Here is a 16,639-nt window from a genome sequence, read left to right on the forward strand (position 1 = left end):
GGAATATATCCAAAATATCTCTTGAAAAACACGCATCAGAAGAAATGTGTGCCATGCTAGTAATGGATGTTAAAGCGAACAGAGAAATAGCTTTAAGAAGGAAATGCCATTATATTTGGTGCATAGCTAGCCTGAGTAATCTATACAACTATAGAAATTACAGAAATCAGGTATTCAGAAAGGGATTAGAGTTAATAATTAGAGTATCTGCAATGGCATTAGTGAAGAGTATATCTGCAAGGATTATAGTATTTATTACTACAGGATGTACATTCAACACATTCTTACCACTTTAGAGGTAAATCTGCTTCTTTGGAAAAAGAATAATTGTAAAAGTCTCATTTCACTGTTCTATTAAGGCTAAAATAATGGAGTAACTCAGATTTAACATGGCACTTTGAAAATCAGGGGACTTTTTTTTTTGAGTTGCAGATATACTGTAATGTTGAAGGCAACAGAAATAGAATGGGGGGAAATTCCAAATACGAGGGAGAAACTTCAGTGATGGATGTCTTTGTCTTGGCAGCACAGAGCATCATCTTGTTTTTGGTTAATCGCTGTACAAATTTTATAGTCTATAATTATCTTTAATTATAGAGATACACAACCATTATTATGCTGAAAGGAAGATGATAGTTGTGCACAGTTAAACATCCTTCTTCTATGTCTCTTTATTTCTGGAAAAGAGTATGGGATTATAATACTCGGAGGTGTTTCTTCTGTCAGTTTTGGAGCAGTATACATAACAATTATTTCTATTACCAAGTTTCATCACTCATTGAACAACTTTGAAGAACTGGGACAAATATCTTGCTTTGTGTCAGTAGCTGGTGAAGCAAAGTTGTAGAACAGCAGCAGGAAGATGATGAGGCTGTAATTTTATTGGTCTTTCACTCTCCAAATGATCTGAGGCACTGCCCTAGTCCTGCTGGGAAAGGGTGGGGCTTTGTCACCCAAAATTTACCATGGCTACTTCTCAGTCGGGAGTGACTGAGTAGTTTCAAGGTCAGGAACGAAGTCCTGTTGGCACTTGAGAGATCCAAACCAGGCTTTGGACAGCAAGCAGTCTGGAATTGTGCCTGAAAAATGCTCCAATGAGAATTTGCTGTTCCCTGAGGGAAAGAAACTTCTCTGTGCCGGTTGAACCATATTGAAACTGTTCAGTGCTGTGACAGTACTTGATTACACAGCTGGAAAGGAGTTATAAAAGGAAAAGCAGTTTATCTTATTTTCACAATTTAAATGAGACATGGTTTTGCCTCTGAAGAAGCAGGAGTATATATAATGGAGTATATTGCTCTTGGTCAAAGCTGGTAATGTAGCTCTAGATTGTTCTTCTGAATATTATTTCTCAGAAAAGGCTTCTTTCTGCTGTCAGCATCCCTTAATTTATCAAACATCAGGCAAGGAAACATATCAGTGATATATATAATATGATAACGAGTTGCAGTTTTAATAAATACATGTTTTGCTGATACTTCTTTTTATTGAAGGAGGAGAAAAGGTACAGGAAAAATGAGAAGTTGTATAATTTTATTATTGTATATTCTTAGAAATATCTTTGTAGTGTTTCACTTTTTTTTTTTGTGGCTCTGAAAACAAGTAATACAGTTGTAAGACCATGTGGTACATAAGATGGCAAAAATGGAGTCATTGACTGCTCAGTTCCTTTTGTTTTACTAGAGAACAAAAAAAAAGTATTATTTTTATGCTATTTACAGGTCAAGGAAGTACGTTCTCCTTACTTTTATTTTCAGATCATCAGCAGCCTTCTTTGCCCATCCCACTTTGTCTTTCATTTGAAAGATTTGATCAGAAAAACACTCATGCCATCTTCCCTTTTCCAAGCAAAACCGGAACACACTAAACACCCTATGTTGATTCAAAGGAAAACTGCTGCCACAATGGCAGAGATCTGGCAGTGGCCAGTGGCTGCCTGCACCTTGTTTCTTGCTGTGTCTCGTGCAGACTAGGGAGGAGGGACTGCCCTTGTCCATGGTGTTATACATGCAAGGTGTGCAAAGAACGGATGCACAGCTGGGCACTTGAATGATGGCAGGTCCCTACATTATCAGATTTAAGTTTTATTTAAAGGCTTGTCTTGTTGGGTTTGAATCTGCCTTCACTGTCATCTATTGGTACTACTCACTTGGTTCTGTGTAACACTTACTTGGCTTCATTTTGTTAAAAATCTTTGAACTTATCAAAGTTTTTTTTGATCAGGGATCAAAAAACCTGACGCTATTAATGAATTTGAGGAAGGAGGTTCTGAGATAATTCATAAATATTCTCTTTTTATTATGATTGCATTATTTACTTGAGATTTTATCTGCTTTCTCCTTCAAGGGGCTCCTTTGTTTTTAAAATTGTTTTATTAGGAGCCTTGGAGACAGGCAAAACATGGCTTCAAGCTTTCCCAACCACTTTATGTCAGAGGTGCTTAACTGTGGTGGAGGTTTTGTAATTGGAGGAAATTTTACATAAATGCATTTCTAGGTTTTGCTTTTTGGTATGTCTGCACAGACAAGAAAATGAACCTTGTATTGTGATATGCTGCTTTGATGGTCATCTATTCAAATATCTGTCCATTAGGTATACCCTAAAAGACCTTTCACAAAAACAGCTAAAAATGCATAAAATTACCTTCTTTTAGCCAAAATAGTCCTAAAGAGCAGCAGTTCTGGTGATTCACATCTCTGTCCTTAATTCGTGAATCATGTGCTTTTTCTCTTGCAACAAGTATTGGCTGTAGGTTACAGCAGCTGATGAACTTTCCTCTCTTTGCTTAATAGAACTTTTATTTCATAGTACAACACTATTTTTATAATTGAATTTAAAAGAATCATCATTTAGGGATATTTTTAATATTCTTAGAGTCGTCTTTTGAATATTAGCTGTGCCAGGTAATTGTTATCCAATATTTCTTCTTCGTCTATCACATTACTGTTCAGTTATTGTAGAGGTAGGCAAAGATTGCATTACCATCTGAAGTATGAATACATTGCTTGACATACAGAGAAGTCCAGACACACTTTTGCAGGAGTCAGCATGAAAGTTATACACTGAAGTATCACTATGTATTATAAGGGTATAAATGTTTTGAAATTCTACTGGTTTTTTTACAGTCTGATTTTTTCTCTTTTTTTTTTGGTTTTTTTTTTTTTTTTGGTTTTTGTTCCTCTTTCTTTTCATGTCTGATATAAGCATGCATGATAGAGCAGCAACTTTGAAAATTGTCACTTTAAATGGGGCTCAGTCATTACAAGATCACCCAAGGCAAATTGAATCTTAAACTCTTCCAGGTAATGAAGGAGGAATTTCCAGCAGACGTAGAGAAAATAAAAATTCAGATATAAATTTATATATTAAAGGTCTCTTATTTGTTCTGTATTCAGGCGATGATTTCAAATTACAGTAAACAATAGCATCTACAATACTCAGAGAAGTAATGGCTTCCTTTATGAGGGAGGTCTGGAAGAGAATGGCATAATTAACATAGAAAAATGAGAACTGAGAGGGGATTGTGTTTATTTTCCCTAAATGCTTGAAGACACACGTAAGTGCCAGAGCAGGAAGAATCCATTAAAATCCAGGGCTGGTGGAGAGGTAAATGGGGAAATGAGGCATGAATACGTTTTGATGGAGTATTTTAAGTATTGTTTGGCCTAGCTAGAAAAGAGCTAACTTTCTGGGAAAAGGGAAAATTCTTAGCACAATGCTTGACAGCTTCTGATAGTTATGACTATGTTTGCTTGCAGCAAGAAGTTGGATCCAATGACCTCTGAATTCTCAGATATATTTTTGTTGCTAATTTTTCTCCCTTTCTCAATATGCAATATATTCTTTTCTGTCTTTAGATGCCTATGTACTTTTCTGAAAAAAAAGACTTTTTTTTTCATTTCTTTCCCTCTAGTCAGTAGGTCTTGCCTAGGAGAATGCAAAAAGAAGACTAAAAACATAAGTAAAAACAGCTGTTCTGCTGAGTGCTTTCATTGAAAATAGTAGAGCAGTTGGGATCAACTTCAAAATGTGTCTCTTGATTCCAGGAGGTCTTGGTAGTCAGGCTGTAGGCAAACGTAAAAGGTCTTTATAGTCCTCTGTGGGCTTGGACAACAGGGAATGGTTTGAAAAGGGAATATGGTGAAACCTGCGAATGAGTGAATCTCTATTCCATATGGGCACCACCCGGCGAGTATCACATTTTAATAGCTTTCTTTCATTCTTCATGTTCAAATTACATTAAGTAAAACTATTAAACTGGAGCAATTTATAGTAGAAATGGATGTAAAAAGCTGATACCATCTAAAAGTCTTGAATTTCAGAAGGGGTCAGTCTTTAAGAGCTGTGCTGATAAGGTAAATCACTGTAAAAAACTATTATGGTACAGCAAATCCATTATCCAGAACTGAAACACAACCCTTCCTCTGGGGTGTGATGTATGGCAGCAATTCAATAGCACACACAAACACTGGAGAGTAAAAAGAGATTAAAATGACAGGACTGTAACTATATGGTCACCACTGCAGTAAGTATGTAAAAGGGAAAAATACTTTCAGATGATGCAAGAATTTTTTTCTTTACGTCTACTGGGAGAGGTTAATAAGAAAAACTGAAGAAATCCTCAGAGAACCCATTGTTCACAGGGCTGAATTATTTTACAAATGCTGAAATTCAAATCCCATCTGCTTGTAATTCAGTTCAGAATACACTTGAAAAGGCCTGTGATGGGATGAACTTTTACAGTTAATTTTAGGCTTCATCAATAACTCTTTTGAGAGCTGTTGAATTGTTGGAATTTGAAGTGGAAAAGGACATTTTTGAGTGTCAGCAGTGTGTATTATGGCTATGCTTGTTTGTATTTCCCTTGGAATGCTGGAATATTGGAAGCTGTGTGTAAGAGCAGATCCTATATGGAGATGATTTCATGTTTTGCCTTGCTCATGTTTATCAAACTTCAGCTAATTTGAAATCTGCTAAAAAAAACAAAGTCTTTAGATTCAGTAGTACCCAATAATGACATTTTTTACTGGTTTTATCCAATTTGGGAAGGCAGAAAAAAAGATAGACCAAACAGATGTCATAAATCAAACAAAGATCTTTCCATAGTAGTTTCTCTGTGATGGAAAAAGAAGAAAATCCTCTGTTTAGGATATTGAAATACTAGAGGGTGCAGAGGAAGGAGATGTCCTCTGTTCATGCTCACAGCATGAACTTCCTTTAGTCACTTCCAGTTTTCTTTCATTAGTTTTGTAATTCAGTAGTTTTGTAATTGGCCTTCTTTTATGATGACTTTTGTGCTGGTGAAGGGTATCAATTGACAACCCTGTAGATTATAATCCTTTCTTGGAGATTAGTATAGTGTATTCAAATGCAATGGAGTTTTTGAAATTCAGTGCACCTCAAGCCTCAACCATTGAAACCTTGTTTAAAAACTGGGGAAGCTCTGTCTCCACAACCTATTCACAGAAGAGTTATTCTGTTAAAACAGCGTGCCAGGATTATATTCTTTTTTAATTCCTCTAATATTACTTCACTGTGCTTGATAATTTGCACTGTTCTTTTGAGGGTTGAACTAAGTTTAGCTTTTGGGCTTTCCCCAAATAGTACTTTGTTGTGGGCTCTATTGGTTAAGCAATACAGACAAATGCCACATCCTTGACCCTAGTAAATTTGTGCTATGCCCAACCATTCAAAGTGTTGAAACCAATTCCAATTAAAAACATGCCTCTTGGTTGTATATAATATTTATGTATCTCTTGTGCTGGTTTGCATTGTAGTTGAATTTGCATCTTATCCTGAGCTCAAACAAGAAAATTCAAAGATACCAAATATCACTGGTAAAGCAGTGTTATAATTTAACTAATAGTGGCTGATTGCTTCATTGCAAGTAATTTTTTAGTTATTTTGAATGCTCACAAAGTTATAAAAATTAATGGTTACAAAGCCAGACATGGCACAGTGTAGAAAGAATTGTGCTTAAAGGTATTTTAGCCAGCTTTTAAGTGAGAAAATAAGATTTTTTTCCTCTAATTCTGAAATGTATTTTAGGCTTTGAAAATAGTTTATACACAAAGTAGCACTTTCTTTCCTGCATTAATACTGTAGCCAGAGGGAAAGGCCTTGCAAATTAATACTAATACAACCACAATATTCAATGCCTTTACAAAAAAGAAAAAATGCTCAGCTCAAACAGTTTGTAGGCCAAATAATCTAATAGTCCATACTCTATTTCTGGAGAAGAAGATGTTTCTAAATAGAAAATATTTGCAGTGTCTTTGTTTACCTGAAGACAAACTGCAACAAGCAATTAAAAGAAGCAGCACTAAGTTTTATTTCAAAACTATTTCACCCTTTTAGAACTGGGACAGATTATAGGAAGATTCACTCTGAGTCTGTGTTTGTGCAGAAGAAAAAAATCTGATTACACAGATGCAATTCTTAGGAAACAGATTTTGTGGCCCCAATAAACCGTGCACATTGCATTGAGGGCACCAGTGAATGGATGAATCAACTCTCCTGCTTCTCTACAGCAACAGGTCTTTACTGATAAAAATTAAAGTTTATTTGGAACTTTTTATAGTACTCTGTATTCTGCTGGTGTCCAGCTCCAGCACTGAAATCTCTCTGAAATCTGTCCTAATTAAAAATTTAGCCAAACCACAAAATTTGTCTTTGATGGTTGGCTGTTGTTTTGGTTTACTTGCTTAACTGTTGTTTCATTCTCTGCACCACATCAAATGTAGCCCAAGTTTCTGTGCTCAGTTTTAAGGAGCATGATACAATATTCACGTCAGAAAGGGAAAATATATGCTCTGTGTTTCTGAGTTTGTGCTGTGCCGCATCCTAAAAATGGGATGTGTTTGTGATGTGTTGCCTTCTACAAAAAGCAGCCCAGGTTCCTTGTTTGTACATGTTTTTACTGGAAACAAGAATAGGAGATATTGAACAACAAGAAAGGTAACATTCATAGTTGCTGCATTATATTTGTGATCAATTTGAAATATATAAAGTTAATACAGTATCCTAACAAAATAATTATTTTCATTTTCAAATAGCACCTCAAATAGTTGAGGTGCTGTGATGCTAGAAGTGTTTGATAAGAGTTTGCATATGGAATGTATATCATCTCTGGTTGCTAATACACTAGCATAAAATGAACAAATATGAATGAAAATATACGTTGCTTGTTTGTTTGTATGTCTATCTAAGATTAAGGTGAAAATCAAGCCCAAAATCATACGCAAGTTTCTCAGATGGAACCGCATCAAAAATTGCTTACTGGACAAAATTTTTATTCAGCATATATATAAAACTTTTAAAGAGAGAACCTTTTAAAAAATTTTTTGTACAACTACAGTCAAGTAAGATAGCCTATGGAAGGAAAATCAGTTGTTTTATGACCTTTTGACAAATAAAAAAACCCCACAAAACGCCACAGTTTTAAGGAAGTTTAATTGCCTAAAGATTGGTAGCTATGTAAATATTTGACAATATTTTTTGAATGAAGGTAACTATATGTTTTCCACTGTAAAATCTGTATGTTCATCTCTCTAATTTTAAATTATAAGCACACTAAAGAAGTATGAAATTTTTTCACACCCACACTAAAAAGTCACATCTAAAGTCTGACATACCAATAAAAGGTTTTACAGATAGAGTTTATATGATACACTGTATAATGAGTCCATGGCAAGAAGTTTTTTTTGTGCCATTTGGACTTTCTGTAACATTATTTTCTTTGACCTATTTACACAGGAGCTGGAGGCAGATCTCTTGACCTTTTTATCAATATGTCAGTTCATTAAATATGTGCTGAAATTAGGAAAAAGAAGGGGACATAGAAAGGAAAACATCAGAGAGAAATAGATGTTGAATGACTCAGGCAAATTAACACTTCTTATATGTTGAAAAGGAAGTAAAACTTCTTTTGTAGCAAGCTAAATTGAACATAAACTACTTTTTCTGTTATTCTTCACACTATATTGAACTTAAGGACATAGACTATATGGGTGAAGAATTAACTCTTAATACTTCTCCAGTACCTATTGATTTCAGATTAGAAACGTTTAATTTTTAAACTTCTTAAGCTGTCCAAGAAAGAGAATATTAATTATATTTCTTCTATTTGTTACAACTAGTCTTCACCTGTCTTTGGAGAATGAAAAAATTGAAAAACTGGTCCTTATAATTACATGTCTTCAGTCTGGTTGAGCTCAATTTTGAACAGTGACACTGGCCAGATTATCTCACCAACTAAAGTTTATAACCTCTGTTACATGACAAATATAGGTACAATATTAAATTATTCCTAATAATTATAGAACTCTGTCTTGCTGATGATAATTCAACCTCAGATTCTGGTGATTTAATTTGTTAAGGACACACTTCCTAGCCAGAATTAGACACAATTTCTTTGCCAGTGAAATCTGCAATTTTTAACTGATACACTTACAGGAAGCCCTTACAGTTTCTGAAACAAGAAAAATTTTATTTTATCACTTTTTGTAATAATTGTTATCACCAGATAAAATAGGCAGAAACAGTAGGGAGAGTGGTGTGTGTAGCACCAGCTTGATGCTTTTTAAGCTTGCAGTGGAGGCTTGATTTAGTTGCCTAAATCTAGCCTCCAGCTGCCTCTCCAGATGGGCATGAGTCTCCCATAGATCCTGTTATATCTGCCAGACTCCTGACAATGTCTCACATAATCCTGGAGCATGACAAATAGCATTAGACGTTTATACTTAAGCAACAGATTGAGCCCTGTATGTTTAAATACCAAGAGTATATGTCATTAAGCTTTACTGAGGGACTTCAAGAAGCATTGTAAAGCAATGTAAAAAAAAAAAAAAGTAAAGCATTTCTGAGCTGGGATCAGAACAGACTCAGTAGTTTAGTTCATTGTGAGTCAGGATTTTAACTGCAGGCCATCAAAGGAGACATTAGTATGTGTTCCATACGAAATTAATCTTTTCTAGACTCAGGTCAAATTCAGTATTCATTTGGAATAAGGATTTTAGCTATCCCAAATAATGTGTTCTAATGATTCTACATTAAAAAGAAGAAAAAAAGAAAAAAAACCCACTAGTCCAAGAAAAAACCCCCAACCAAACAGAATGAAAATACAAAAAGAAAAAAATAAATACATTTCCAAAAATCAGTGATATTACTTCTGGTTTCTTTGTTATTTAGAAGTTTGGCTAACTCTATTCTGTCTCAAAGCACCCTGTGGTTTTTAAATGGATAAGATATTTACATCTACCTACTAATATAAAGGGCTGACAGTGTTCATCTGTGCTGTTAAACCACTGCTGTGTTCTGTCTCATAGTTGGCTGCACTTCAGTAGTAAATGGAATTAGTCTATTATTATAGAGTTGTGAAGTGCATTGAGGTCTGTCAGGATGTATAATATCTTGTAACTGCTTGCCAAATAGGTAAATACCTCAACCATTTTACACTCTTAAAAAAAGAGAAAAAATATTAAACTATATATTGTCATTGTCGTTATTATTATTTCCACTTTTTAACTTTAAAGGAAACAAAAAACCTGAGGAAGAAGTGTTACACTGAGAATTTTCCAGTCACATTTTTTTAGAAATACACAATAGCTATTCCTACAGCAATGAAATATATTCACCTGAATTTTTTCTAGGTTTCAGCTCCTAATTTTGTTAATTCTTTTAATATTTAGGCAGATGAGGAATTAATGCAACATTGTACGTCTTTGCATTGGAACTTCAGAAAATTTGGGTGGCTTTTTCACTCTTTTGTAGGAAGGAAATTCAACACTTTTCACAAAACTAAAGAGGAGGAAAAAAATAGTCTTTCTACCTGATGTCTTTTAATGACCTCAATAGTGATATCATCCAAGAATAATTAAGGTTGGAAGGGGCCTCTGGAGGTTGTTTTGTCTGGCTGCACACTTGAAGCAGAACCAGCTTATTTTGGATGAAGATGCTCTTGAAGCTTGTTCAGTCAAATTCTGAACATGGCCAAATTGTAAATTCCCCAGCTTCTCTGGGCACCTGTTTCAGTATTTGATCACTGTCAGTGTGAAAGGGTTTTTCCTTATATTTAATTAGAATTTCCCTTCAAGCATCCTGTGTCTGTTGCCTCTCACCCTGGCACTATTTACCTCCAAATAGTTCTGGAGGGTCTCTCTTTACCTTCTCACTAAGTAATTCACTGTGGCAATAAGATCCCACATTAGATTTCTTTTTTTACAAATAGAATTAAGCCAGTTATCTCAGCATCTTCTGGCACATTGTGTTCTCCAGTACCTGAGGTATCTTGCTGACCCTTTGCTGAATTTACTGGAATGGTTATCCATTCTGGCAAGACAGTATCTTATACTTGGGATCCCAAAATTAATGCACAGTATTGAAGATATAGTCCCAAAGATACAGAATGGAGGGCAATAATCACTTGTCTTAACTTACTGACCACAAGCTCTGTTGCTTAGCATGGTTTATGTCATCTTTATAATAAGGATATATTGCAGTTATGCTTCTTTCTCTCCAGAGAATCCTGTTGCACAGGTTGTTCTATTCTAAGTGCAAGAAGTTTGCATTTTCCTTTATTAAGTTTCATTTATGCAGTGCATGAATGCCTGCAGCATGGGAATCCCACAGGAGGGATGAGAAGTCGATGTGCAGTCACAGAGCTGTTATCTCATTGGAATTACAAAGTGGTAAAGGATAGGTTACATAATTAGAGGGCTGCTTTGGATTTGTACATGCTGCTGAGAGGATCAGGATGGGCAGGAAGAGGAGATGTGCTCTGTCCAGTTCGGAGCCTGTAGCTGTGCCTCAGGAAAGATGAGGAGTTGTTTGGGAACTTAAGAGCAAGGACCAGATCAGCAAGTGTGGCATTTTGATGGGCATCTGCTATAGACAATTTAATCAAGAAGGAAAAGTAGACCATGCCTCTTTCTGGATAACTAGAGAAAGTGTCAGAATCACAAGTATTAATCTTTGGTGTGCACTTGAACACTGCAAAGACGCCTTTAGAGTCCAGGCCTCTTGCTGACCAGGGAAGATGATCTAGTTGATGTGCTAGGGCCAAATAAGGAAGACCTTGTCAGACTTGTGGTGTCTTGGGGGAGCAGTAACAATGGAATTCTGGGTGTTTTAAGTTCTGGTAGCTCACCATGCTTGAATTCCATGACAGTCAGACACACTGAGAAAAGAGATGCTAAAATGCTGTATGCTTGGTACTAAGAGTTGGCATTGGGAGCTTGATGACACTGTAGGTGAATGCTGGATATTGATGTAGTTTGTGGTCTGCTAGAGTCTTGATTGCCACTATTCTCTTACATGAACTTTTTTCTGGGTTTCTGTTGGTGGTTTTTTTTTTTGTTGTTAGTTTTGTTTTTGTTTGTTTTTGTTTTGTTTTAATGAAAAGATATAAAAATATGAGATAAATGAGGACAGGGGTATTTTGGGAAGGGCTAGCCCCAAATAATTTACATTGAAGTGTTCTCATAAATTACTTTGAAATTCCATTATTTATGTAGAGGGGAGAAGGAATCCTCCTGCCACCCAAACTTTTAAAGGGAATATTCCTTTATTTGCTTCAAGATGGATGATCGAGAAACACCTATTATATTTTGGTAATTCTTCATGAACAAAAAAAAGCGACAGAAATATCAGGATTTTAAATTTATTTTCAAGAAAAACCAATATCAGAGAGATGGCATAACAAGTAGAAGCAAATTACAGACAGAGTGATTTAAAAATAGTGTGTAAATGGTTAATTTTTTTGACAGTAGAAGTGAGGGCCTTTTTATTCCTTGAGCTCTTGTTTTATACTAAATATCTGACAGTTTTGAAATAAACTTACTTCTTTACCAAGTGATCTGAAAAAACAATTGTCTTGGCAAAAGCGGGCTGATAAAATATTGCCATGTCCTCTTTAAAATCCCAGAATATTGGAAAATAATCACAGATTGTTTTCCATTGTAAAATGAAAGATAAAGATGAAATGGATTAATGTTTCTTCTAATTATGTACATTATAGTCATTGCAATATATAGTAATTGCAATTTTTATGGTACTTGGCTTTTGAACAATAATTTAATTCATTTGAAGAATCTACTATTAACTCACATAAAATATTTCTTTTTATGTTCAGGCCCTAGCAGAGGGAATTTGTATGAATTGCCAAAGTAAGAATTGCATTAAGGTGCACAGAGTTTTAAGTACCTTCTGTCATGTAATTGTAGTAAAAAATCCCTCATTTCAGGGTTTGTGGTTTCTTCTGGGGATGCACTGATGAGGAATTGTTTGAAGAACAGTGAAACTAGACCGAAAACAAAGAAATAAATATGCTCAAGAGTAACAGAAGTTTGGCTTCTGATACTAAGAGTGCCTAGTCCTTTTTACCTTGCTGGCATTTATGAAACAAACATAAAAAATTACAAAATAAAACCAAAAGTACTGTTCAAACTGGTCAAGAAACTCCAGTAGAATGGCACAGGGAATTATAAAATTTTCAGTCATTTTCCAAAATGTATGTAACTTACCAGGAAATAAGTAAACAGGCTTCTCTACAGCCCAGAAATTATGATTCATGGTAGTGGCAAGGCTAAGTTGTAATACAGTCTAAAAAGAGAGGATAGCACCAGGTGTGTTTGAATAAATAGATTCCAGGTGGTATAATCTCCAAATATTGGATGCCACATGGAAGATAAATTTTTCATGAACTGCATCCCAGTATCTAAGATAATATAAGAGATGATACATTTGCACCAAGGTTAAAAATACTCAAAAATAAGTGAAATGTCAAGTATATTTCTAGCTGTTATTTCAGTTAGCAAAAGCCATTTCAAAATCTCTTGAAAAACATAAAGGAAAACATGTGTGCATGAATTTTGAATAGGTCCCTTCTTCCCCAATTCCAATTTAAAATCCTGAGAACTGCTGGTTGTGAAAAGATTTCAATAGCCATGCACTATGGGTCGCAGTTTAGCTGGAAACCTGAGATTAATGCCAAAACCCTAAAGACACTGCTAGCTATAAAGCCCACAAGTGTCATCCCTGGTTTGTAATAACATATGCACATTTTTGATTACAAAATTCACATAAAGAATTCAAAAGACATTTTTATCGATTTTGTTCCCCTCTGATTTGGAAATGACTAGGTACACAGTGTCTTTTCAGAGGGAAAATTTGCATCAAATAAATAGTTTTGAACGTCTGCAAATTCTTTTTTTTCCTGTAAATTTGGACTTAGGTTATGTTTGAAGCTGGCAATAACCCTACTGAGTGAAAGCTAGAATGGGATCCTATTCCATTCTCATAATCTTCTTGCTAAACTATATGGACTTTAGGTTCCCTATGGCTCTGAAATGTGTCTTTCTGTCACCACTCTGGTTCCACTTGGAGAAATCTATTTTGTACTTATTTCAGTAAATCCTACAACGCTATGTTGAGATGCCTTTTTTTTTGCAGTTCTTCAGTGCAAAGCATCTCAAGAAGTGTAAACTGGTCATCCCAGCAATCCTGGTGGTAGCAACAGTTACAGTGCACTGGGGAGAAAACAGAACGCAGGATTTTTCCTGCTCCTTCAAGTAAATAACAACATGTAAATTTGTCTTTGGTGGCCCACAGTGTTACCTGCTCTGCTGGCATCATTACAGAAAAATGTTTAGGAAAGAAAGAGGCAGGGTGTGGGAGCATCTTACTGGAGACATGCTTGTGAAACCAGGCACCACATTGGGTAGCAACAGCTTTGAAGGGCTGTGGCTACAGCAAGGATGCTAAGAGCTGCAGGAAAACCTGAAGGAGCAGAGAACATCTGAGAAAAGGGGCAAAAAGCAAAGTGTGGGAGAGTAAAGCCGGAAGAACAGCAAAGCATTTGAAGGAAACTTCTGTGTACATGACCCTGGCATCCAAGTGTTTGCTTGATTGTGTTCTTTTTCTGCCTCACGCCTCACTTCCTTTACTGCATTAATTAGCAGTAAATTAAACCAAGTAGAAATTCCCTAATTTGAGATTGTTACATGTACACATAAGGCTGAAAAAGGAGACTGTATACATAATACTAAAATAAACCAACAGTGACTGAAAACCTGAAGAGCTTTATTTCTAAAACTAAGCCTGATGTTAGGCACCTGTTGTTTTTTAGAACACCTGTATTTCTAGCTTTTCAGCCTGGGAAAGCAAATATTTGAAATATTTTCAACCAACCATATTTCTGGTAAAGTATTAGATTGTTTCTACTACCTCCCTCGTACTCTTAAATTCTCTTTCACATAATTGGCTTTTCATGTGCAGGATAAGCAGGAGGTAGTGCTTACATTATACCCTTGGGATTTAATATAGTCCTAAGCATTTGCTTAGTTTGAAAAGAATTAGAAATTAAGAAAAAACATTTCCAAAACCAAATGTAAATGTTTTTGCTACATTTTCACTGTCAGTATGCATTTAAATAAAACACACTTCCTCCATATACACCCACATACAGAAACTATAGGAACACCCTTTTGAATTCTCCCTCTCTGCACTGCAAATGTCCCTTCATCCTTAAATTTTATATTTCATTATATAGATAAAACCAGTGAGGACTGCTGGTTTTAATAGTTTAATAGTTATTTAAACTGCTGGTTTTAATATGCCTCTCAAATGGATAATTATGTTCTCATGTATTTTGAGGCTTGTTGCCCTAAGGTTTTCTTGCTTTGTGGAGTTTAGTGGTCATAGATCATTTAAGCACATCAATTTTTTGTAGAGTTTTCAGGGAAGTGATCTGTTGCTATGTCTTCAAAATTCGAAGGAAAGACATGTCCACCCCTACCACACCCTCAGCTTCTGGAAAAAAGTTTGAAGATTTGCATTCTTCCTTCAATGTGGTTTAAGATCTATGAGATCAGCCACCTGGAATGATGAAACTTGGTGACGGCATTTTCTTTATCACAGTGAGCATATTCTATAGAAGTACCCTATGAATGCATTTATGGAATCCAAGTATCATTGTATAAATCTCAAAAAAAACCAAACAAAAAAAACCAAAAAAAAAACCCCAAAAAAACCCCAAAACCAACCAACCAAAAAACCTCAAAAGTAAAAACAAAAAAAAACCCCAAAAAATCCCCCAAACCCAGACCCCAAAAAGTCCCATGAACATCATGGAATGGTTTAGGTTGGAAGGGACCTTAAAGAATATTTAGTAAGGATGATGCTTAGAAGATTAAGAGGAGCACATATGCTGAATCAAACAGTTTAGAGTCACCAATATAAAACCTATTGCCCCTAACTTTAATTTCCTCTATGTAATTGCACACAAACTATCACTTTACCTCAAATTTTCTTTGTGTTTTTACTTTAAGACAAAAATATGAGTTCGAAGCAGTGAAAATCTTACTGCCTCCTATGCTGTCACTCCTGTTTTTACTACCAACTTCTCTGACATTTCAGTACCAATCTTCTGTGTGATGCTAGGAGTGACAGAAACTCTAGTGAGGAAAAGTCAACAGAAATCCTTGGGTTTTTTTGGAGTAAGTGGGAAGTTAAAAGATTCCAGCAGTGAAAAACCTGTGATTCTGGTATTTCTTTCACTGAGCATCACCTCCACTCTTTTTTGCAGTCTCTTTTAATTAGTGCTGTTCTTCTGTTGTTTAGCCTGGAATATGTTGTGTAAGAACTCAAAGTGTGAGGTGTGTATTGGAATGGTGTGAAATACAGGTCACAAGATTTCAAGCTGAAATAAAGGAGATGCTGTCCAAGGAGAAGTCTGGCCAACCTGCCAAGAGGCATGCTAAATGGGAATGTGTTATAGAATATGACTTAGAGATGCAATGTACATTTTAAACTTAGCACATAGTGCAAAGCATATCTAGAAATAGACTACCTGTTGTTGATAAAAATCTTTTCTCTGTCTTGTGTTGGATACAATTGTTTTTAAATAATGTTTTCTATCATAGATCCTGAAATATATATAAAAACACATTATAAAAATATTAATAATTTTTCCCCCCGAAATATGCAGGTGTACTATAATTTGGTATAGATGATTGGTTTGCCTTCTTTATACTCAATTACTATCATTCTCAATGGATCTCTTTTACTCCATTTTCTGAAAGTTATTTTGATAATAAACTCTATAAATACAGTTTTGCAGAGAGTTAAATTCTTATTTTTGCCACAGGTTAGCCACTGTGGAGAACACAGCAATAACAGGAGTGTTTTCTTACTGCTTCCTTTACAGCTAAATGGTATATGTATTATAAACTTATCAAGCTGAATGGGCACTGCTTAGCTACACTTTATAGGCCTTGTACTGATAGTAACTAGGGAGGATTTTCCCTGCAGATAATTTTGTAGAGAAAAGGGATCTGAGATCTGTTTGGACATTGACCCTAAAATTCCTGCATGAGTGATTCTTTATTTTGCTAAAGGTTTTGTTTTCCTTTAGGGAAAAAAGCCTCAGCCACATAGTAGTATATCACGTAAAACCAAAATTCTAATTCTTTGGGCATTGCATATATTGCAGATGTGTGATTCGGGAGGGGTTCAGCAATCCAGCTGAAATGGGCAGCAAGTGTTCAGAATTTGGCTGATGTGTTATTTCCTGCTGCTTAATCTGTTCATTTTAGTGTCAAAAGGAATTACAAGATAGACAAATCACCTGAGTGACGTTAAA

Source organism: Fringilla coelebs, assembly GCF_963513975.1.
Source record: "Fringilla coelebs genome assembly, chromosome: 6".
NCBI lineage: Eukaryota > Metazoa > Chordata > Aves > Passeriformes > Fringillidae > Fringilla > Fringilla coelebs.